General features: G+C 46.2%; 1 protein-coding gene across 1 annotated transcript in view; it reads right to left on the bottom strand.

The window, feature by feature from the left end:
- The window catches only part of mib1 (E3 ubiquitin-protein ligase mind bomb 1), a 409660-nt gene that overhangs the window by 282454 nt on the left and 102355 nt on the right, over window positions 1–24851 (bottom strand). The window lies entirely within an intron of this gene.

Below are 24851 nucleotides of genomic sequence, written 5' to 3'. Positions count from 1 at the left end.
ACTGTCTACAGATGAAGGTCCCCAGAGTCCCCCCCCCCTCTCTCTCTCTCTCTCAAGATGGCCGTCCAACCCACTATCTTTCTGGACAACTTTCCATTGCCTGCCACTTTGCTTTGCCTACCCAGAACACTCCATGGAACAAGCTCCTACCACACTCCATACCACAACTATACCACACACTACCACACACATCCTACAGTCTCAAGTTCCTACCACACTCCATGCCACAACTATACCACACACTACCACACACATCCTACAGTCTCAAGTTCCTACCACACTCCATACCACAACTATACCACACGCTACCGCACACATCCTACAGTCTCAAGTTCCTACCACACTCCATACCACAACTATACCACACGCTACCACACACATCCTACAGTCTCAAGTTCCTACCACACTCCATACCACAACTATACCACACGCTACCACACACATCCTACAGTCTCAAGTTCCTACCACACTCCATACCACAACTATACCACACGCTACCACACACATCCTACAGTCTCAAGTTCCTACCACACTCCATGCCACAACTATACCACACACTACCACACACATCCTACAGTCTCAAGTTCCTACCACACTCCATACCACAACTATACCACACGCTACCACACACATCCTACAGTCTCAAGTTCCTACCACACTCCATACCACAACTATACCACACACTACCACACACATCCTACAGTCTCAAGTTCCTACCACACTCCATACCACAACTATACCACACGCTACCACACACATCCTACAGTCTCAAGTCCCTACCACACTCCATACCACAACTATACCACACACTACCACACACATCCTACAGTCTCAAGTTCCTACCACACTCCATACCACAACTATACCACACGCTACCACACACATCCTACAGTCTCAAGTTCCTACCACACTCCATACCACAACTATACCACACGCTACCACACACATCCTACAGTCTCAAGTCCCTACCACACTCCATACCACAACTATACCACACACGACCACACGCTACCACACACAGCCTACAGTTTCAAGTTCCTACCACATTTCATACAACTCACCACTCTGTCACTACCATACACTACCACACACTACCAACAATACCAGAACTGACACAATTACTACCACATCTACCACTATTACTGCTACAACTACCACTCTTACTACCACAATTACCACAACTAGCAGCATCACCATCGCACCTACCACCACTACTACCACACCTGCAACCACAACACACAGGTAAACAGCCAAGGTGAAGATCCCGATTATGTTGGCAGGTGTGTGTGTGGGTCTTAATGAGAGAGAGAGAGAGAGAGAGAGAGAGAGAGAATAATAAGGGGCACCACACCACTCTCACAAATCCCACGTCTCCCGTTGATGTGTTGATGTCGACTCTGAGGAGGTGAGGCAGAGTGAGGCAGGAGAAGGCTAGAGGAGGTAGGGTGAGGCAGGAGGGGGCAGGGTGAGGCAGGAAGAGGCACGGGAAGGCAAGGTGAGGCAGGGTGAGGCTGGGAAAGGCAGGAGGAGGCAGGAAGAGGCACGGGAAGGCAAGGTGAGGCAGGGTGAGGCTGGGAAAGGCAGGAGGAGGCAGGGTGAGGCAGGAAAGGGCAATGGAAGTCAAGGTGAGGCTGGGAATGGCAGGAGGAGGCAGGGTGAGGCAGGGAGAGGTAGAAACAGGGAAAGGCAGAGGAAGGGTGAGACAGGGAAGGCAGGGACAGGGAAAGGCAGACAGGAAGGATGAGGCAGAGAGAAGCTGAGAGAGGCAGGAAGGGGTACAGTGAGGCGGGGAAGAAGAGAGTAAGACAGGGTAGGCAGGGAAATAATGGGTGGATCAGAGAAGGAAGACTGAAGGAGGGAGAGGCAGGGTGAGGCAGGGAGATACAGAGAAAGGCAGGGTAGGGTACAGTGAGGCAGGGAAAGGCTGAGGCAGGGTGAGGCAGAGAAAGGGTAAGGCAGGGAGAGGCAAAAGGGTAGGCAGAGAAAGAAAGGAGGACAGGGAGAGGCTGGGGACTGGCTCACTCTCAAACATTCACTTTCACCCACTTTCTCATGTCCATTCACACTCCTCTCTCTCTCTCTCTCTCTCTCTCTCTCTCTCTCTCTCTCTCTCTCTCTCCTTCATTAACCCTTTCACTACTTGGAGTCTGTTTAGTAAAATTGTTTAGTAGCAGAAAAATAGATAGATAGATAGATAGATACAAAGAGACTGATAGATAAATACAATAAATATAATGTAATCTCGCCAGAGGGACCAATAATTTCACACAGCCAGACAGATAGATGGCTAAACAGATAAATAGCGAGGTAGACAGGTGGATAGATAGATATATAGGCAGACAGACAGACGAAGTATAGACAGATAGATAGAGATAGATAGAAATAGACAGAATATTCTCAACCTCTCAGCGTTCACCATCTCTAAGAATCTTAATAAGAACGACTTAAGAATGACCCTTGCCTAAGAATGAACGTGAATGTCTTAAGATTTACAGTAAGAATGAGAGAGGAGAATTAATACTCTCTCTCTCTCCAACTTCTCTTATCTTCCTCCCACTCTCCCTTTATCTCCCCACTCCTCTTCCCTCTCTCTCTCTCTCCCTCCCTCCTTAACTTCCCCACACTCCTCCTTTCCTTTACCCCTCCCTCTCTCTTTCCTCCCCCCATTCTCTCCTTTCTTTACCTCCCCTCTCTCTTTTCTCTGTCCCCCTTCCCCTTCCAACCTCCCTTCTCTTCTTTCCTCCTCTCCTCTTCTTCCCTCCCTCCCTCCTCTTCCTCTTCCCTCAGCCCCCTCACCCCCTTCTTTCCTCATCTCCCTCCCCGCCCTCTTCCCCTCCCCTCCCTCCCCCTCCCACACTTCCTCTCCCTCTTTGATGGTTCACCTTTAGCTTCTCTCCTCACAACTCGTACACACACACACACACACACACACACACACACACACACACACACACACACACACACACACACACACACACACACAAGGACATACACTCACGCAACTATCACTGCTACCACTATCAGTTACCCGAATGCACACACACACACACACACACACACACACACACACACACACACACACACACACACACACCACACACACGCACTCTATCACACTCATTCCCACCAAAACAATCACCACACCACAATCACCAATCACCCCAATCACCATCAATCATTACCACAGCCCCACCTAACACTTTCTCTCTCTCTCTCTCTCTCTCTCTCTCTCAATACCAGTCAATTAATCACCGTCGCCCACGTCACATCAATGTCCTCAATTTCTTCCCAAACTAAGAGCATTCACCCATTTTCAGCCAATTTGTGTGTGTGTGTGTGTGTGTGTGTGTGTGTGTGTGTGTGTGTGTGTGTGTGTGTGTTTTCCTGTAGTTTTTTTCTCTCTCTTTTTCGTTCAATGGATTCTCTTTTAATCATTATTTTTTTTTTCGTTTCTTCCCTCCTCTCTTTCACGTCTCTCTTTTTTTTTTCTCTCTTTTTCTTTGCTCTCTTTATATTCCATGGATTTTTCGTTCAGTTTTTTTACTCACCTTTTTACGTATATTATTTTCCTCTATGGCTTCTCTTTTCCATGCTCCTCTCTTTCTCTCTTTACTCTTTTTGACTTTCTCTTTAATGCTGAAGATTTTTACATGATGGATTAGTTCTGTTTCTCTTATTTCTGATTATTCTTTTTCTCTTTTTTGGATTACCTTCTCTCTCTCTCTCTCTCTCTCTCTCTCTCTCTCTCTCTCTCTCTCATCATCATCATCTTCATCACCAGCATATCTATCTATCACCTTCCATCATCATCATCATCATCATCATCATCATCACCTACCTATCACCTTCCTTCCCTTCCTCTCTCTCTTTATCTTCCTCTCTCTCTCTCTCTATCTATCTACCTGTTTATCTCTCTCCTCTTGTCTCCTCCCTTCCTCCTCTTCCCTCTTCTTCCTCCGTTCCTCCTCTTCCCTCTCCTTCCTCCCTTCCTCTTCTTCCTCCCTTCTCTATATCTCCATCTTCCTTTCCTCTCTTCCCATTCTCCTTTCCTACCTTTCTCTCTCTCTCTCTCTCTCTCTCTCAACTACAATAGTGGCATATCTCCTTCATCCTCTTTCTTTCGTTCTTTCTTTTTTCCCCTCCCCTCCCCTCCCCTCCCCTCCCCTCACCCCCTTCTCCCGACGGTTTCCCTCTTTTACCACTCACTGACTCTCTCTCTCTCTCTCTCTCTCTCTCTCTCTCCCTCTCTCTCTCCCTCTCTCTCTCTCTCAGGTACAGTCGCTTTAATGCTGCGATTGGAAGGCGACGTCGTGTTTGGCAGTCAGTCATTGAGGGTGTGGGTGGGTGTAGTGAGGGTGTAGGTGGGTGTAGTGAGGGTGTAGGTGGGTGTAGTAAGGGTGTGGGTGGGTGTAGTGAGGGTGTGGGTGGGTGTAGTAAGGGTGTGGGTGGGTGTAGTAAGGGTGTGGGTGGGTGTAGTGAGGGTGTGGGTGGGTGTAGTAAGGGTGTGGGTGGGTGTAGGTGGGTGTAGTGAGGGTGTACTTACCACCTCCTCACTACCAAGCCAGAAGTCTTACCTGAAAAAAAAAAATAAAAAAAAATAAATAAAATAAAATAAAAATAAAAAATAAAATAAATAAAATAATAAAAAATAAATAAAAAATAAAATAAATAAATTAATAAAAAATAAATAAAAAATAAAATAAATAAATTAATAAAAAATAAATAAAAAATAAAATAAATAAATTAATAAAAAATAAATATAAAATAAAAAAAATAAATTAATAAAGAAAAAATAAAAAAAAATAAATTAAATAAAAAATAAATATAAAATAAAATAAATAAATTAATAAAAAATAAATAAAAAATAAAATAAATAAAATAATAAAGAAAAAATAAAAAAAAAATAAATTAATAAAAAATAAATAAAAAATAAAATAAATAAAATAATAAAAAATAAATAAAAAATAAAAAAAATAAATAAATAAATAACAAGGAGGAAGATTTATTATTATGGATAAATTTTAAGATTTATTTGTCTTTCTCTCTCTCTCTCTCTCACACACACACACACACACACACACACACACACACACACACACACGGAACTGTGTGTGTGTGTGTGTGTGTGTGTGTGTGTGTGTGAGAGAGAGAGAGAGAGAGAGAGAGGGTGGGGGGAAATAGAGGGGGAGAGATAGGGACAGAAAGGAAAGGGAGGAAAGGAGTACAAGGGAAAGCAAACAGCAAAGGTATTCTCTCAGGTAAAAGGTAGAAAAGCAGAAAGAGGGAAAGGTAGGAAAGGCGTGGAGGAAAGAGAGGGAAGTGGGAGAGGGAAGTGGGAGAGGTAAGGAGAGAGTGAAGGAAAGAGAGGGGAGGGAGGAAGGTAGGGAAGAAAGGGAGGAAAGCAAGGGAAGAAGAAAAGGTAAGGAAGAAGGGAAGGAAAGAGTGGGGAGGGAATAAGGTAGGAAAGAAGGAGAGGAAAGACAGGAAAAGGAAGGAAAGGTAGGAGAGAAGGGAAGGAAAGAGAGGGCGGAGAAAGGTAAGGGAGGAAAGGTAGGGAAGGGAGGTGTGGGAAGAGAAAGGTAGGGGGAGGATAGGGGAGGTGGGGAGGAAGGATAGGGGAGGATAGAGGGAGGGGGAGGATAGGGGAGGACAGAGGCAGGACACACCACTGCTAATGACCCGTGGCCCGTGATGGATGACAACCCCCCCCCCTCTCTCTCTCTCTCTCTCTCTCTCTCTCTCTCTCTCCCTCATCAATGTCTTATTCAGTGTCAATTTCCTCATTTACATCCAACGTTAATGTCCCTAATTATTTAACCCCCCTTCTCTCTCTCTCTCTCTCTCTCTCTCTCTCTCTCTCTCTCATTATTACAGGGTTCGCCACTCTTGCTCCAGCACTTACCTCTCTTTTTAATTCCTCTCTTTGTTTCTCTTTTTGTCATTCCTCCCTTTATTGCTGTTTCTCCTCCCTCTCTCTCTCTCTCTCTAATTGCACTGTGCTGTCTCCCTTAAATTTCTCTCTCTCTCTCTCTCTCTCTCTCTCTCTAATACCACTTCTTTGTTCGAAGCTCTAAGTCTCTCATAATGGTTCCAGTTTTCCCTCCTCTCTCTCTCTCTCTCTCTCTCTCTCTCTCTCTCTCTCTCTCTCATTTCCTTCCTTCATTTCACTGTCTCCCTCCTCCCTCCCTCCCTCCTCTACCTCTCCCCTCCACACTTTTCCTCTCTCTCTCTCTCTCTCTCTCTCTCTCTCCGCAGCACTATCGACGGGGCTACCATCAAGACAATGCGCCAGATTGGCCGGGGAGGGGAGAGAGGGGAGGAAAGAGGGGAAAGAGAGAGAAGGGAGGGGAGAAAAGAGGGGAAAAAGGGAAAGAAGGGAAGGGAGGAAAGAGGGGAAAGAGAGACAGAAGGGAGGGGAGGAAAGAGGGGAGAGAGAGAGAAGGGAAGGGAGGAAAGAGGGGAGAGAGAGAGAGAGAAGGGAGGGAAGGAAAAAGGGGAGAGAGAGAGAAGGGAGGGAAAGAGGGGAGAGAGAAGGACAGGGAAGGTAAGTAGTGAAGCACGTGGAAGGGAGAGGAAAAGTTTGAGAGAGAGAGAGAGAGAGAGAGAGAGAGAGAGAGTGACGAGGGGAGGAAAATAAAGAACGAAGACGTATGAAGAGCTGGAGAGAAAGGCGGAGAGAAAAATGAGAGAGGAGGGAGGGAAGGAGGGGGAAAGAGGGAGAGGAAGAAGCGGGAGCTGGGGGAAAGAGGGGAGGGGAGGGGAGGAGGGGAAATGGAGGGGAGGAAATGAAGGACGAAGGGAAATGGAGGAGGAGGAGGAGGAGGAGGAAAGAAAATGTGTAAAAAAAAATAAAGATAGTGAGACATAAAGCGAATGAAATGGAAGATGGGACACACACACACACACACACACACACACACACACACACACACACACACACACACACACACACACACACACACACAACGAGGTGGTCTGGACATAATGGCCTCATTTTATTCACAAAAGTAAAAGAAGAATGTAGACCAGATGAATAGATAGATAGATAGATAGATAGATAGATAGAAAGATAGATAGATAGAGGTAAACATTAACAGATAGTGAGATAGATGGATAGATAGGCGCATACGGGTAGATAGATAGATAGATAGATAGATAGACAGACAGACAGATACATAGATAGATAAAACAGATAGATCGATGGATAGACAGAGGTACAGACAGACAGGCAGACAGATGGATAGATAGATAGGTATGTAAACTAAATGCAGATATAAATAGATAGATACATAGAGAGAGAGAGAGAGAGAGAGAGAGAGAGAGAGAGAGAGAGAGAGAGAGAGAGAGAGAGACAGAGACAGAGAGAATCTTGGCATGAGAGGGGAAGTGAGTGTCTCTGGGGAGGGGAGGAAATATGAGATGATGTACAACTGAGAGTGAGAAGGGGAGGAGAGAAGAGAGGGAGAGAAAACAGAGAAAGAGAGAGGAAGAGAGAGGGAGAGGAGAGACAGAGAGAGATGGAAAGGGAGAGCTGAGAAAGTGAGATAAGAAAATTGGTTGGGAGTAAAAGAGAGAGAGAGAGAGAGAGAGAGAGAGAGAGAGAGAGAGAGAGAGAGACCACGACGATAACTGTCAAGAGGCCAAGGGAGAGAGAAAGGATGGTGGAGGAAAAAGAGAAAGAGAAGCTGGAGAGGAAGTGAGAGAAGAGAGGAGACAAAGAGAGAAGAGAGGAGACGAAGAGAGGTGTGTGAGAATGTGAGGAGAGAAATAAAGAGAGAGGAGAAGTCAGCAAGAGGCAGAAGAGAGAAGAGGTAAAGAGAAAAAAAAGAGGAGACGAAGAGAAAAAAAAGAGAGGATGTGAAGAGAGAAATAAGAGAGAAGAGAGGACAATTCGAGAGAGAAAAGAGAGACGACAGACACAGAAAAAAAGGCGAGAAAGAAAATTTACTGAGACAGAGGAAAAGAGAAAGAATTAAAGAGAAAAAAAGAGAGCAAAAAGATGAATATTAAAGAGTCTCAAGAAAAGTAGGAAAAGAGAAAAGAGTAAAAAGAGGAAAAGAGGAGGAATGGAGGAGGAAGACAAAGGGAGAGGAGGAAGAAGGAAGACAAATGAAAAAGGGAGTGAAGGAAAATAAGGAAGAAGAAGAATGCGAGAGAGAGAGAGAGAGAGAGAGAGAGAGAGAGAGTGTGTGTGTGTGTGTGTGTGTGTGTGTGTGTGTGTGTGTGTGTGTGTGTGTGTGTGTGTGTGTGTGTGTGTGTGTGTGTGTGTGTGTGTGCGTGCGTGCGCGCGCGCAAGGGAAGGAAGAGGGAGACGAAGGAGGGAAGAGACATTACAGGGGGGAGAGAGGAAAGAAGGGAGGGGAGAGACATTACAGGGGGGAGAGAGGAAAGAAGGGAGGGGAGAAGAGAAGGAGGGAGAGAGGAAAGAGGGGAGGGTAGGGAGGGAGGGAGAACAAAAGGGAGGCGAGAACAAGAGGGAGAGAATTACCGGAGGAAACGAAGTGGGAAATCCGGTGAGGAAAGATCGGGTCTTGAGGTCTTAATAGGTCAGGTTAGGTCACGGGAGGAGGAGGAGAAGGAGTACGAGGATGATGATGATGATGAGGAGGAGGAGATGATGATGATGAAAGATAGATTGGTAGATATTCAGAGAGAGAGAGAGAGAGAGAGAGAGAGAGAAGTCGAAGTCCCTCTCAGCTTAGGAATATTAGCCAGCAGAGGAAGGAGAGAAGCAGAGGGGAATATTAGGCAGAGAAATACACCACGCCTCTCTCAGCTTAGGAATATTAGCCAGCGGAGGAGCGAGAGAAGCAGAGGAGGAATATTAGGCGAATACTGCCCACACATCATCTTCAACGCTATCTTCATTCGTGTGCACACAGCTCTCACTCATGTGCACAAATCTAGCACTTGTGTATGAAGGATGGAGGACACACACACACACACACACACACACACACACACACACACACACACACACACACACACACACATTCCCTGGCAGTGTTCACAGAAGCGAGACGGAGGAGAGGAGAGATAAGAGAAATGGAAGAGAGGAGAGGAGAATAGGGGAGAGATGAAAAGGGGAGAGAAGAGGAGGAAGGAGAGGAGAGGAGGAAAGATGAGAGATGAGGAAAGAAGTGAGGAGAAAAAATGAGGAGAGAAGAGGAAAAGAGGGAAAAAAGAAGAGAGAAATGAAGAATAGTACAGTCAGAGAGAGAGAGAGAGAGAGAGGGTAACTGATCCTTCTGTGACCTTTACACAACGTATTGTAAATTGTGTGTGTGTGTGTGTGTGTGTGTGTGTGTGTGTGTGTGTGTGTGTGTGTGTGTGTGTGTGTGTGTGTGTGTGTGTGAGAGAGAGAGAGAGAGAGAGAGAGAGAGAGAGAGAGAGGGAAAATACACTGATGGCCAGAGTTAAAATGTTAGAAGAGGGGAGAGAGATTTAGAGAGGGGGGAGAGGGAGGGGAAGGAGCAAGATTTTAACGAGGGAGATAAAACTGTCGAGAAATGTTTTTGATTTGAGGTGAGAGAGAGAGAGAGAGAGAGAGAGAGAATTATACCAAGCTCTTTGTCATCAGGTAGATATCAAAAGTCGTCTGAAAATCGAAATTATAAAAACAATTAGTTAAATTTGAAAGTCCGTTAAATCCGAATGTTCGTTAAATTCGTTGGTCCGTTAAATCCGAATGTCCGTTATCCGATGAACGGTTAAGGAATGGTGGATTTAAATGGCTGAGGATGGAGAATGGTGGCGAGGCAAAGGGATGGTAATGGTGGTGATGGTTTGGTAGGGAGATGGGAGGTAGAGTTTGTAGGCAGTGGGGGAGTTGAAATACGTCTCTCTCTCTCTCTCTCTCTCTCTCTCTCTCTCTCTCTCATCCCTTTACGTACTTTCCTTCCCCTATTGTTCTTTTTTCTTTCCTCTTCATTTATTTTTTGTTCGCACGTTTGTTCACATTTTCTTCTTCCCTCCTCCATTTTTTTTTTTCATATATATATTCCCTCTCCCCTTCTCCCCCTCCCACTCACTTCCTCCCCCCTTCTCTCCCCCTCACAATTATTCCATCCCCCCTCCTTTTTCTTAATACATTCCCTTCCCCTTTCTTCCCCTCCCCGTCCCAGTCATTTCCTCTCCCTTTCTCTCCCCGTCCCAGTCATTCCCTCCCCCTTCTCTCTCCCCCCTCCCTTTTTCTATGTTCCCTCCCCCCTTCACCCCCTCCCCTCTCCCATACACTCCCTCAGCCAATCACCCACTTGAAAAAACACCAGGACCATCACAATAACCAATCAGAACTCACACACACACACACACACACACACACACACACACACACACACACACACACACACACACACACACACACACACACACACACACACACACACACACACACACACACACACACACACACACACACACACACACACACACACACACACACACACACACACACACACACACACACACACACACACACACACACACACACACACACACACACACACACACACACACACACACACACACACACACACACACACACACACGAAAAACTGTGCTAGAAAACGACGGTATGGCTGAGCGTGTGGGGTACAAAGGTAAAATATTATATACATCCAGGTGTTTTACCGCATATCACACAGGTGGCCAGGGATGAAAAAAGCTGACGGCATAAAACGATATTCTAAAAAGGTGATGACACGAAAAAAGTATATTGCAAAAAAATAAAATAAAATAAAAATCGAAAAGGTGATGACGGAAAAACGTGAACAAGTTAGATGATATGTAAACAAAAATTTATATATATGGATTTAACTTTATATAAATGTTACGTATTTCGAGGATTTGCGTGAGATTATGAATTAATCCCTTAAATACTGATTCTTTTTTAATTTGTAGAGGAGGAGGAGATAATGTAACGGAAGGAGGAGGTAAGGAAAGTAGGAATAAGGAGGCGGAAGAAATAAGGAAGGAGGAAGTAGAATAAAAAAAAAAGAGGAAGAAGAAAGACAAGAGGAAGAAGAAAGAATAAAAAAAAAGAATGAAATGGAAGAAGGGAGGGAAGGAAGGAATTACGGAAGGAAGGAAGGAAGGAAAGAAAAGATGGAAAGAAGAGGCGAAAGAAACAACGATGGAGGGAAGGATATAGAATGTAGGAAGCTTGGGAGGCGGGCAGAGAGCGAAGGAAGGAAGGAAACCACAGAATGAAGGAAGGTGGAACAGTGAATAAAGAATCAAGGAAGAAATGATGGAAGAGGAAAGGAGGAAGGAAAGAGAAGAAGGAGGGAAGGAGAGAGGAAAGAAAAGACGAGAAAGGAAGGAAAGGAAAGGAGGAAAAAAGGAAGTGAGGAAGGAAGGAAGGAAGAAGGGAAGGAAGGTAAGGGTCACTTGGGATGCACGCGTGGCTTTCTGGTCCTCTACTTAAGTGTAAGTAATAGCAGCCATGTCCAGCCCTGGCCTCCTACACACACACACACACACACACACACACACACACACACACACACACACACACACACACACACACACACACACACACACACACACACACACACACACACACAAATACACTACACTTACACACACCATTTCACTTATATACACTACACTTACACACCATTTCACTTATATACACTACACATCATCAAACTTATCATCAATTCTATACCTCCTCCACTACACTAACACTATACACCACTACACTTACCAATACACAAAGGAAAGGGGAAACAGAGGAAGGAAATATAAATGAGAGAGAGAGAGAGAGAGAGAGAGAGAGAGAGAAGAGGCTCCCAGGTGGTGTCTGAGTTACCTGGTGAATCTAATAAGCAGGTGAGAGGTGGGGTAGAATTCTCTCTCTCTCTCCTCTGTTCCTTCCCTTTATCTTCTTATTTCCTTTATTTCTTTCCTTCTTTCTACTCACCTCTTTCCTTCTCTCTCTCCTCTTACCTCCTTTCTTCTCTCCACTCACTTCTCTACACTTAATTTCTTCCCTCTCTCCTTCTCCCCACACATCTCCTTCCCTCCAATGATTTCCTTCCTTCCCTCCACATCATTCCTTCCTTCTCTCCAAACATCTCCTTTCCTTCCTTCTCTCTACATCTTCTCTTCCTTCAATCCACGTCCTTCCTTTCTTCCTTCCCTCCTTCTCTCCATATTTTTCCTTCATTCTCTCCTTTTCTCATTTTTCCTTCCTTCCTTCCTTCTCTCCACATTTTTCCTTCCTTCCCTCCACAATTTCCTTCCTTCCCTCCACTCACGTCTCACTGCCTCTCTTTCCTCCCTCCTTCCATTCAATATTTATTTCCTGCCATTCCCTCCAATTTTCTCTTTACACCTTCCCTCTTTCCTCCAGTCTCTCTCTCTCTCTCTTTCTCTCTCCACCTACACCCCCCCCCTCTCTTCTACTTCGTTCCCCCAATCCCCAGCCTGCTCCAATTCCACCCCTACACCCCTCCTCCACCCACTCCACTTCATACCTCCACCACACCACCTCCACCCTTCCACCTTGACAAATATTACTCCTCTTTAGTAATATTAATAATTCCTTTACTCCTGCTACTCCACTCTTTACTCCCATACCCATCCACCTCCCACTCCACTCCCTCCACCACCTCCCTTCCACATTCTCTTCCACTTCAACTTCCCAGTTCCTCGTTTGCTCCAATTTAACCCTCCACTTCTCCATCCCTCCACCTCTCCATCCACCCCTCCACCTTCCCCTTGGCCCGTCCTCCGCCTCGCCATCCACCCCTCCACCCTTCATAATTCCACCCAGCCACTTCCACACTCCCACCTCCTCTCCTTTGACAAATTTTACTCCTTCCTTACGACCCTCCAAGGCTAATATCCTTAACCCAATATCCCCCCCCCCTCTCTCTCTCTCTCTCTAACCAGTCTTCCATTCTCCCCTCCCCTTGTCCCCCCTCTCTCTCCCCCTCACAATTCACTCATTTCTACTCCTCCTCACCCCCCCATCAGCCTCCCTCTCTCTCTCTCTTTATTAATAACCACTGCTTAGTGGAAATAAAGTTATTTATTTACTCTCTCTAACCAGTCTTCCATTCTCCCCTCCCCTTGTCCCCCCTCTCTCTCCCCCTCACAATTCACTCATTTCTACTCCTCCTCACCCCCCCATCAGCCTCCCTCTCTCTCTCTCTCTCTCTCTCCTACCTCGAGGCAACATTAACCCAATAACGCTGGCAAGGGGGGGAAGGGGGAGGGGAGAGGGGGAGGGGAGGGGGTAAGAGGGTGTGGCAGGGAGGACGAAGAGGGAAAAAAAGGGAGGGAGAAGGAGGAGGCCGGAAGGAAGGCAAGAAGAGGAAGGACATTGGAGGAGGAGGAGGAGGAGGAGGAGGAGGAGGAGGAGAAGGAGGAGAAGGAGGAGGAGGAGGACCCTAGGCAGCTATGTCAGTTTCCTTGAGTGGATGAGAAAATAATATCAAGGAAAACTAACCTAGAAAATTATATCACTTTCTCTATGGCTATGTTAGAATGTCAGAATCTTCCCTCAACATCTAAAAACCTCTCTAGCGTTCCTGTGTTCCTACCAAGCCGTGTTAAGGGAGTAGGAGGCAGCACCAAGCATCCTTTTCCTACCAGCTGTCCAACCATCCAACCCAAAACATCCCCACACCTTCTTTAAAACATACCAAATTCCTACCAAACTTTGTAAATATTTCTCTCAAGCAAATATCTCTTCACCTGTTCCTACCAAGGTGTGATAAGCGCGTACGAGGCAGCACCAAGCGGCCTCTCCTACCAACAGCAACCCTTTCCAACCAAATATATATACGCAACACTCCCTCCCTTACATCCCTTTTCAGACTTACCCCAATATGTAGCTCCCTTCCCCACCTTTTCCTACCAAACTGTGCTCCGTTGGGGGTGTGGGGGGGTAGGGGCGTGCGACCTCCTTTCCTACCAACCGTGACACCCCCAGGAGCCGTGAGTGAGGTCGCAAAAATGGAGGGGGGAATATTACAGCCATCGCACGGTAATCCCCCCCCCTGAGCCCCCCCCCACGTCTTTCTCCATCCTTCCATCTCTTCCCTCATCTCTCTCTCTCTCTCTCTCTCACACACACACACACACACAACTTTCTCCAGCAACTCACAGAATGTTAACTTTCTTTTACTTTACCTTGGCATCCTCCCTCTCTCTCTCTCTCTCTCTCTCTCTCTCTCTCTCTCTCTCTCTCTCTCCCCCAGGATCTTTACTCCTCTCTGGCCCTGTCTTGGCATCGTCTCCTCCAACTCCTTAAAGTTCGCTCCATTTTTCTCACAGCTTCCTTTTCTCTTATTTCCTTCTTCCCACTTCCTCTCTCTCTCTCTCTCTCTCTCTCTTTCAGTGCGGGAATGAAAGAGAGCGAGAGAGGGGTGCGAGGGGGGGGGGCAGACACCTCGCTGGAATGCCAAATAGTACAACCCGCCTCAAGGGTCTCATTCACCTTATCCCCACCCTAATACCTCATCCCTTATACCTCACTTCACCCTCATACCTCATACTTCACCCTAATACCTCATCCCTCATTCTTCATTCCCCCCTTATACCTATTTCACCTCACACTTATTACCGCACTCTAATACCTCATCCCTTATGCCTCACTTCACCCTCATACCTCATACTTCACCCTAATACCTCATCCCTCATTCTTCATTTCCCTCCCTCACACTTCACCTTACCATTACTACCTCACCCTAATCCCTTATAGTTCATACTGCATGTCACCCTCATACCTAATACTTCACCTCACACTTACATCCCACACTTGACTATTTCATAACTAATACCTCACACTTGACCCTATACTTTACACCTCCTCCTCATACTTGCCCTCACACTTATACCTCATCCTTACCCCTCACCCTCAGGTAGTAGTCACAGCAGGAACAACACTGGTAGTAGTAGTAGTAGTAGTGGTAGTAGTGGTAGTAGTAGTAGTAATAGTGGTAGGTCCCTTGATCAACAAACAGTGTGTTTACCCAGTCTAAAGACCCTTCCCGCCTGAACCACACCAATCCCACGTTTCACCGCCACCCCATACATCCCACACCGGATTAGCGGGGATTAGGTGGGGTTAGGAGGGGTAGTGGTGGATTGGGGTGGGGTTAGAATGGGCTGGGTGGGGTTAGGATGAACTGGGGTGGGGTTGGAAGGGACTGGGTGGGGTTAGGATGGATTGGGTGGGGTTAGAAGGGACTGGGTGGGGTTGGAAGGGACTGGGTGGGGTTGGAAGGGACTGGGTGGGGTTGGAAGGGACTGGGTGGGGTTGGAAGGGACTGGGTGGGGTTAGAAGGGACTGGGTGGGGTTAGGATGGATTAGGTGGGGTTAGAAGGGACTGGGTGGGGTTGGAAGGGACTGGGTGGGGTTAGAAGGGACTGGCTGGGGTTAGAAGGGACTGGCTGGGGTCAGAAGGGACTGGCTGTGGTTAGGAAGGATTGGGGTGGGGTTAGGAGGGACTGGCTGGGGTTAGAAGGGACTGGGTGGGGTTAGGAGAAGTGGTGGAGATGGAGAGAAGTGGTGGTGGGAAATGATGAAGAGGAGAGACGAGTGGAAATGACTGGAGAGATGACGGGAGACGAGAAGTGTGTGGACTGACTGATGAAAGCCGAGGAGATGACGGGAGTGAGGAGGGAGGTGCTGGTGGGGTAGGAGTCCCTTTGAAGATGGGGATCGACGTGGGGAAGTTGGGGACTGGTGGGGAGGGAAATGGGGAAAGAGGGATGGGTGGGGAGAGGTGGGGATGAGTGGGGAGGGACAGGGATGGGGAGGTGGGGACGCAGGTAGTAGGAAATAAAGAAGTAAGAAGGAAAAGCCATTAAGGTAAATTTTGCAATCTTACTAACAGACGTAGAAAATTAAGGCAATGAAAAAAAAATAAAAACAAACCAATAAAGGAAGAAAATAAAGTCAGAATACCAATAAAGAAAAGAAAATAAAGACTCAATAACCCTTTGCACACGTGGGCCAGGTAATCACACTTAATTAACTACCTGTACGAAGAGAAACCAAATTAAACTCACCTGCATTATTTTACGTGAAAAAAAAATTACCTGTGAACAAAAAATACGAGAAACTGAACAAATACTACGAGAAACCACATATAATTATACTGGACTTTTTCACATAACTTCAGACGATTTCAGACGATTTTGTTCAGGTGGGTGAGTCATAGGAGCCGCTGTGTTAATATTCCCATTGATCTTTCATTCTTAACAATATTTCTCAAATCGACACTTCGGAATGTGTGTGTGTGTGTGTGTGTGTGTGTGTGTGTGTGTGTGTGTGTGTGTGTGTGATGGGGTGGCTTTGTGTACGTATATTTTGTATGTATGTATCCATGGATGTACGAACTGTGTGCGCCTGAATGATGGGTGCACAGAAGTGAGGGTCTGTGTACGTGTGTGTGTATGTATGCAAGTACGTGTTTGTATGTGCACAGCCGATCCGAGTTTGGGGCTACATGTGTATACCTAAACACTGTATATGCACACGTATGTATGCATGTGTGTATGTTTTTTTGTTGGTATGTATGTATGTATGTGTTTGCATGTATGAATGTATGTATGTATGTTTGGTATGTATGTATGTATGTATGTATGTATGATCAGAGGGGCAGGATGGCAGGGAGATATAAGGTATGAGGTATGTGTATGCTGATGGATGGTGTATGATATCAGGGGCGGGGAGATAATTGGCGTGATGTGTATGAAAATTGATAGATAGATGACACGCACACACACACACACACACACACACACACACACACACACACACACACACACACACACTGAATTCACCCCTTCAACACCAGGACGCAATCTCTCTCTCTCTCTCTCTCTCTCTCTCTCACACACACACACACACACACACACACACACACACACACACTCAATTCACCCCTTCAGCTCCAGGACACAGTTTCTCCTCTTAATCTCCCTGCCACCTGACGTAAAGAAAGCTCCCTAACACCTCCTCCTAAGCGATTTATTTTGCCCATAACCTTTTTCCCCTCCCGTACCGCGCAAGCCTATCCATATAACTTTTTTTTCTTTCTTTTTTTCACACGCGATGGTAATTGGGCTGAGCGAACATCAAAGCTGAATATAAAACGTTCATTTGTATAATCACTCTGTCCGCATAATTGAAAAAAAAAATGAAAGAAAAAAAAAGTTAATTCCCCGCATAACGTATTGGTGTTCTCTCTCACTCTCTGTCTGTCTGTCTGTCTCTGTCTGTCTGTCTCTCTCTATTAATATATACCTCTCTGTCTGCCTATGTCTATCTATCTAGCTATCTATCTGTCTGTCTGTCTGTCTCTCTCTCTCACACACACACACACATTCACAAAAGGTGATCATTTACGTAACATCTGCCAACAAACACACACACACACTCTCTCTCTCTCTCTCTCTCTCTCTCTCTCTCTCTCTCTCACACACACACACACACACACACACACACACACACACACACATACACACAAAGTAATTATTCTGACACACGTAACATATTTGGCAAGGGCTGTTGGGCTGAGTGGAGAGCATATGAATGACAGGCGGGGGTGATGGCCATGTGCAATGAATTATACACCACCACTCGTCGATGGGGGTGAGTGGGGGTGTATGTGGAGGGGGTGGAAGGGTGTGGGAGTGGGGGAGGGATAGAGAGGTGGAAGGGGGACGAGGGGTGAGAGAAAGGGTGAGGGTGAGAGGGGTGTGAGAGAGGGAGAGGGGAGTGGTTGGAAGGGTGAGGGTGAGAGGGGTGAGTGGGTGGAAGAGTGTAGGGTGAAGGGTGGTGTAGAGGTTGGTGGGGGTTGGTAAGGGTGAGGTGTGTGGGTGAGGGGGATAAGGAGCTGGGTTGGAGCAGGTAGGTAGGTAGATAGGTAGGTAGGTAGGTAGGATGGAGGTGAGTAGGAGGATGAGGGGGTGAGTGTGGGTGGCAGGGTTTGGTGGGAGTTGGTGGGGGGGGGTGAGTGGGTGGGGGAAGAGGGGTGAGAGGGGTTTGAGTGAGGGGTGGGGGGGGACAAGAGAGGTAGATCATATGGAACAATGAGTCTGGGAACAATGAGGTGGGGGGAGGGGGGAGGGGGAGAGGGGAATATGTGACAAGGATAGAGAGAGAGAGAGAGAGAATGGGGAGTGTGGAAGGAAATGGACATAAAAAAAGAGGGAAGTGAGCATGAAAGAGAGAAAATGTGTGAAAGAGAGAGACTGACATTGTGACGGGAAGAGGAAGGAAGAGGAAGACAGAGTGGTAGGGAAAGGAAGTGTGAAAGGAGGAGGAAGTGTAGAGAAGAATATGGAGAGAGAGAGAGAGAGAGAGAGAGAGAGAGAGAGAGAGAGAGAGAGAGAGAATGGCGCTCAGTCTCAGAAATGTAGGCAATAGGTAAGTCGGCTGATAGGCAGGTAGGCTGATAGGTAGGTAGGTAGGTAGACAGGCGAATATGTGGTACGATTAGTAGGTATGCAGGAAGGTAGGTAGGTAGGAAGGTAAGTAGTTAGGGCGGCAGACAGGCACGACATAAGGTAGGTAGGTAGGTAGGTAAGTAGGAAGATGGTGGAGTCAGTTCCGGTGAGCAGGACAGCCAGAAAACCATCATTAACCCACAGCCATTGTCCCTCTCTCACTTTCTCTCTCTCATCTCTCGCTTTAAACCCACTATTTCTTGGGCCTTATCTCTCTCTCTCTCTCTCTCTCTCTCTCTCTCTCTCTCTCTCTCTCTCTCTCGTTAACTCAGATCTTTGGCAGGTAAGCTGATCATCTGACTCATTATCCCTTAACTACCGTTCACGTTTCACTTAATCTCGCTTAAGATACCTCGTTTATTTTTAGTTCCTCCTCGATTTTCTCTCGTTTTCTTTGAGACTGATAGACAGATAGACAGAATGATAGACTGATATAGACAGATCGATAAAGTGAGAGAGAGAGAGAGAGAGAGAGAGAGAGAGAGAGAGAGAGAGAGAGAGAGAGAGAGAGAAAATTGTAGTTTTAACCTTCTTCTTTATCAACTTTTATAGGTTGTTCCCCCATCTCTCTCTCTCTCTCTCTCTCTCTCACCTCCTTGCCCCCAGTCTGTCCTTCCTCCTCTCCCCTCATTCCCCTCTCTTCTTCACCCCCAAGCTCTCCTCCCCCTCTTTCTTCTTCCACGTCCCACACCCGCCTCCCCTCATTCTCCCCTTCCATCCTTCCTCCTCCTCCTCCTCTTCCTCTTCCCCCCACCATTATCCTCCCTAGACATTTAGACTGAGAGTTTATTGTTCCTGTGACGGCTGAATTGTTCTCCACTGTCTCTCACACCATCCTCCTGCCTCTCTTTCCTTCCTTCCTTCCTTCTTCTTTTTTCCTTCCTCTCTACACTGCCCTCCTTCCTTCTCTTCATAACCAAGGCTTCCTCTCCTTCTTCTTCCTCCTCCACCTTCTTCTCTTCTTCCTCCTCCTCCTTTTTTCAACTGATCTTCAATTTAACTTCCAACAGCTTCCCTTTCCTTCAGTCTTCCTTAAATACTCCTCCTTTCTTCCTCCTTCTTCATTTTTCTTCTCCTTCTCCTTCTCTCTCACACACTACACTCCTCCCTCCCTTCTTTCCCCTTCACTTCGCCTTGACTATATGCTCCTTCCATCTTCACCTCCCCCTTCTCCCCCTACTTCCTTTCCATCTAGCTTTCTTACACATACTGTTTCTTATTCACTTCTCACACTACCCTCCATTTCTTTCTCCTTTTCTCCTTCATTCTTCCTCCTCTCTCTCTCTCTCTCTCTCTCTCTCTCTCTCTCTCTCTCTCTCTCTCTCTCTCTCTCTCCTGGGGCTGCCAACCGTCTTCCAGCACTTACCCCATTTTCTTACATTCTTCTGCTCTCTCTAATCCTCTTTTTCCTATTATCCTTCCTTGCTCTCCTTCCTCTTTCCTTCCTTACTCTCCTTCGCCCTTCCTTCCTTACTCTCCTCCGTCCTTCCTTCTTTCTTTCCTTCCTCCTTCCCTCTTCCTTCATCTGCCAGTTCCATCTTGCTTTATCCAACCCTCCTTCCATCCTACTTTTCCTCCATTCTTCCTTACCTGTTCCTTCCTTTCCTCTTCGAACTTCATCTCCTCCTCCTCCTCCTCCTCCTCCTCCTCATCATCATCATCATCATCATCATCATCATCATCATCACCACTACCATTACAATCATCATCATCATCATCCTTTCTCTCCTCTTTCTCCCAGCTTCCCTCTTCAGTTTAATTTTTTCCCTCCTCCTCCTCCTCCTCCTCCAACCTTTACCTCCAATTTTTTCTCTCTTATTTCACCATCTTCCTCGGCAATGTCTCCCTCGCCACATATCTTCCTCCTCCTTACCACTCCCTCCTCTCTTTTTCCTCCATTCTATTCCCTTTCCTCCTCTTCCATGTCTTAGCTAACTTCCTAGATCTTCTCCTCCTCCTCCTCCTCCTCCTCCTCCTCCTCCACCACCTCCTCCTCCTCTCATCTCTTTTTATCTTCTTTCTTCTTCTTCCTTCCTTCCTTCCTTCCGCCTCTCTTCTTCCTCCTTTAAGCCACTTTTAAAAACTAACATTAATCCTATTTCCTTATGTCTTGTAATCTCTCTCTCTCTCTCTCTCTCTCTCTCTCTCTCCATCTTCTCTTCCTTTTACCACTTCCTCCTTCGTTCTTTTTTCTTCATTTTTTCTTTCCTGTTCCCTTATGCATTCTCTCTCTCTCTCTCTCTCTCTCTCTCTCTCTCTCTCTCTCTCTCTCTCTCTCTCTCCTTTGCTTCCTTTCTCCGTCACATCTAAAGCAGCTGAATTGTTAAACACAGTCTCTTGCAATACACCCACTTCTCCTCCTCCGGCTTCTTCTTCTTCCTCTTCCTTCCTCTCTCTCTCTTCCCTCCTTCCTCAATGTTTTATTCATCCCTCCTCCTCCTCCTCCTCCTCCTCCTCCTCTTTTCTCAATATAACCTCCTCTCTTCTTCTTTTCTCCTTCATCAGTATTTTTAGTCTTAGCTTCTTCGCTGTGTTCACTTAGTTTACATTTCGTGATATTTCTTTACCTACTTCCTCCTCCTCCTCCTCCTCCTCCTCCTCCTCCTCCTCCTCCTCTACCTTCTTCTTCTCCTCCTCCTCCTCCACCCTCTTTCCCCTTAGCTTATCATACCCAGTTTATATTTTCTTTCTGTTCATTACACTCTCAATCTTTTCTCTCCCTCTTTCCTCTATATTTCCTTCTTTCCTCAAGGACAGATAGACACGGATAGACAGACAGAGAGATAGACAGCCAGATAGATAGATAGTTACTGGAATGCAAATGTACAGTCTTCTACATATGGTAATGAGCGTGCAAGCCACCAGTACAAGAAAAACACTCACACACACACACACACACACACACACACACACACACACACACACACACACACACACACACACACACGGGGTACCAGGTATACATAAAGCGTACACACCTACACGCACAGGTAATTCACACAAACCTTCCTGATGTTAATATTCCACTTTTATTTTCCTCACGTAAATATTTCCTCTTCATTTTCCTGACGTTAATATTTCCTCTTCATTTTCCTGACGTTAATATTTCCTCTTTTTCCTGACCTCTTCCTAGTCGCATGGAGTGGTGACTGGGGTGAGTCTTTCCTCTTGCTATGCCCTGTTCACTTTCACCTGATCCACACATTCCATCCCTCCATTTGACACGAGACGACGATTGCTAGTCACGAAGAGGTGCTATGGAAAGTCGAACCGTGCGGAACCGAAGGACTGTGTTATCCCGCCACGAAGGATACGCGAAATACACCGCGAAAGGACGAAAATCTCTGGCATACGAAGACGAACGAAATCAATCCCTCTACACAACAGCAGTATATTGGATTTACGACCACACTGCCTCGCTTGTAATGAAAAAATAAATGAAAACGAAAGAAAAAGAGAAATGGGAGTATGCATAGGTAAGTGACTCTCTTGTATCTGAGTTATTTATCTTTCTTTATCTTCTTTCTTACTTTCTTTTTCTCTTGCTTTCTTTGCTTTGTATCTCCTTGGCGTTTTCTTGTCTCCTCTTCCTCCTCCTTCTCCTCTTCCTCCTCCTGATTCTTCATTTTTCTTCTATTCGTCCTCTTCCTCCTCCTCTTCTTCGTCTTCTCTTCTCCTCCTCCTCCTCTTTTTCTTTACGCATCTCTCTCTTCTCTAAGACAGCTGAATTGTTCTGAACTGTCTCTTGCACTCCTCTCTCTCTCTCTCTCTCTCTCAAACACACACACACACACACACACACACATTCTCTCTTTTTTCTTCAAGGTCCATTCTCTTTCTCCCTTCCTCTCTCTCCCTTTTCCTTTGTCATATTCTTTATTCCTTGCTACTTCAGTGCCTTGCCTCCTAAATTTTCCCTCCTTCCTCCACCTCTTTCCTCCTCCTCTCTCTGGCTTCCTGTATTTCCTCTTGTGTTCCTCATTTCCATCTTCCTCTTCCGTATTACCTTTACGTTTTACATGCCTCCATTCACCATTTTCTTTACCTACTTCCTCCTCCTCCTTCTCCTCCTCCTCCTCAATGTTCCTTCTCATTTTCCTCCATTTTTCTTCTTCCTTGTCTACTTTTCCCTCTTCCTCCTTCCTGTTTTTTCTTCCTCATATTCTCTTTCATCTGCAGTCTCTCTCTCTCTCTCTCTCTCTCTCTCTCTCTCTCACTAACTCCACCATTAAGCTTCACTATCTCCTTCATAAACCTCTCCTTATCATCTTCTTCCTTCCGACTCATTTATTTCTCCTCCTTTCTTCCCACTTCACTTTCGAATTTAACCTCTGGTGCTCTCTCTCTCTCTCTCTCTCTCTCTCTCTCTCTCTCTCTCTCTCTCTAGGTCCTAAAATACAGTGTCACAAAAAGTCTCTAATTCTCTTCCCTTTCTCTTGCTTACTTTTCCTTCCTCCATTCTTATTTCTTCATCCTTCCCTCCCTTTCTTCCCTCCCACTCCTTCTCTCTCTCCATCACCCTTATTTCTCCATCCCTCCCTCCCTTTCTCCCCTCCTTCCCTCACACCCTTCCTCCCTCTTCATGGCTGCCAAGGACTAAAAAAAAAAAAAAAACGGAATAGGCAAAAACTCGTACCTTTTTTCCCCACACTTCTTCCTTCCTTATCTTTCTCTTCCTTCCCTCCCTCCCTTCCTTCCTTCCTTCCTTCCTTCCTCCCTTCCTTGCTTCCTTCCCTCCCTTCCTTCCTCTATAATGACCAAAAAAGATGAACTGTTATAGAAAAAAGATAAAAAACATCAACTTCCTATTCCTTCCTTCATTCTTCTTCCTTCATTCTCTTTCCTCGCTCCCTCTTGCCCTTCCTTCTTTCCTCCCTCCCTCCCTTTTCCCCTGACTTTCTTCTTCCCTACCTCCCTCCTTGCCTCCCTCCCTCCCCCCCGCCCTCATCAAAGGCCTGACCAGTCACCAACAAATCCTTCACTCTTATTCCTCTTTCTCAAGTCTCTCTCCTCTCCTCCTCCTCTCTCTCTCTCTCTGTTTTTCCTCCCTCCCCGTCACCAAAATTCTCTCTCCAAATAATTCCGATGCTAAGCTAACAAATTTTCGCTTCATCCAAATACCTTACCTCTCTCTCTCTCTCCACCACTAAAAAATCCTGATGGTTAGCTATTAAAAAACCTTCACTTCGTTCACATTTCTTCCTCCCTCCACTTCCCAGCCTCTCTTCCTCCATCCCTCCCCTATCTTCCTCCATCTTTCCTCCTCCTCTTCCTCCATCCCTCCTCCCCTTCTTCCATATCCGTCTTCCTTCCTTCCTCTTCAGAAAATCCTGTTGGTCAGGTATTAAGAATTTCACTTAATCCAAATATCTTTCTCTCCTCTCTCCTCTTCCCGTTCTCTCCTCCCCCCCCTCTCCCTCCATCCCTCCTCCATCTTTCTCTACGTGTCTTCCCTCCCTACCTCCTTTCCTCCAGTCCACCCCTAAATTTTCTCTCCAAAATATCACACCGGTTACCAAAAAAATTCACTTTTCATTTTTCCTCCTCTCTTCCCTTCCCAATTCTCCCCTCCTACTTCCTCCATTCCTCCCTCTCTTCCCTCCTTCTCTACCTGTTCTCCTTCCACCTTTCCTCCCTCCTACCTCCCCCATCTTCAAAAGCCATCACCCAAACTTCTCCGTCTTAAAAATCCATATGGTCACCTATTTAAGATTTCGCTTCGTCTCAAGATTTTTCTCCCTCCTCCTCCCAGTCTCCCCATCTCCCTTCCTCCCTCCCTCTTTTCCTTCTCCCTTCCTCCATCCCTCCCTCTTTTCCATCCCCCTTTCTCTATCCCTCCCTCTTTTCCTTCCCTCCCTGGCTCCTCCCTCTTCAAAAGCGAACATCTAAAACTCCCTCTCTCTCTCTCTCTCTCTCTCTCTCTCTCTCTCTCTCTCTCGGAACGCCCTTAGGTCAGCCATTTAAAGATTTTCGCTTCATAGTGCGGTTTTAGAAGCGGGTCTGGCCACGCGAGAAGACGACCACAAAGACAGGAATTGGCCGCTTGTTGCCCGCCAAGAAAAAGTGAAGGAGAAATGAAACTCCTGGAAGAAAAAAGAAAAAAAAAAAGAAAAAAGATAAAAAAGGGAAATCATGGAAGAAAAAATGAAAGAAAGAAAAAAAAAGATCTTAGACGTGTGTGTGTGTGTGTGTGTGTGTGTGTGTGTGTGTGTGTGTGTGTGTGTGTGTGTGTGTGTGTGTGTGTTTTGGCTGGATTATATAGATTGGCGATTCTTATAAAAATTCTTGTTAAAAATAAATTGATGGGACTGACAGCACTGACGATGTTGATAGGTGGGAATGACGCTATGTTGGGTGAGAGAGAGAGAGAGAGAGAG

The sequence above is a fragment of the Coenobita brevimanus genome, chromosome 84 (genome assembly GCF_032717465.1).
Source record: "Coenobita brevimanus isolate Jiangsu-jjx chromosome 84, ASM3271746v2, whole genome shotgun sequence".
Taxonomy (NCBI): domain Eukaryota; kingdom Metazoa; phylum Arthropoda; class Malacostraca; order Decapoda; family Coenobitidae; genus Coenobita; species Coenobita brevimanus.
Note: the sequence above shows the minus strand (reverse complement) of the source record. Positions and strands in the feature narration are given on the sequence as shown.